This window comes from Dipodomys ordii, unplaced genomic scaffold (assembly GCF_000151885.1).
Source record: "Dipodomys ordii isolate 6190 unplaced genomic scaffold, Dord_2.0 Scaffold118, whole genome shotgun sequence".
NCBI classification, from domain to species: Eukaryota; Metazoa; Chordata; class Mammalia; order Rodentia; family Heteromyidae; genus Dipodomys; species Dipodomys ordii.
In genome coordinates this window covers 703,482-703,808 of record NW_012267334.1, presented here as the reverse complement: position 1 = coordinate 703,808, position 327 = coordinate 703,482, and the positions used below count along the sequence as shown (strand labels likewise).

General features: G+C 73.4%; 1 protein-coding gene across 2 annotated transcripts in view; it reads left to right on the top strand.

Moving 5' to 3' along the window:
* Window positions 1-327, top strand: part of Cysrt1 (cysteine-rich tail protein 1) — a 3,532-nt gene that overhangs the window by 821 nt on the left and 2,384 nt on the right. The gene's annotated exons all lie outside the window — the stretch shown is intronic.

Sequence of the window (327 nt, the reverse complement as noted above, 5' to 3'; positions counted from 1 at the left end):
CCTGAGGGCCGGGTGCGGGTCGGGACCCTGCGGCGCCCCCCGACTGAACACCCGGCTCTGCGAGCGAGACCTTTCCTCCCACTGCGAGGGAGAGGACCTGGGAGGTGGACCCCAAAAGATGGGTGCCAGGGCCCCCACCTTTGCCTCCCTGGCCTGTGCCCCCCGCGGGAAAGCCTGGAATCTCGGGCTCCCAGTGCGCCCACACGGCGCCCGGAATTAGCAGGCTCGGAGAGGGCGAGTCTGAGCGGCGGGGGGCCGCGGGAGCCGGGCAGATACCAGAGTGGGGCGGGCCATGCCGAGAAAGGGGCGCACGGGGCGGGGGGGGGC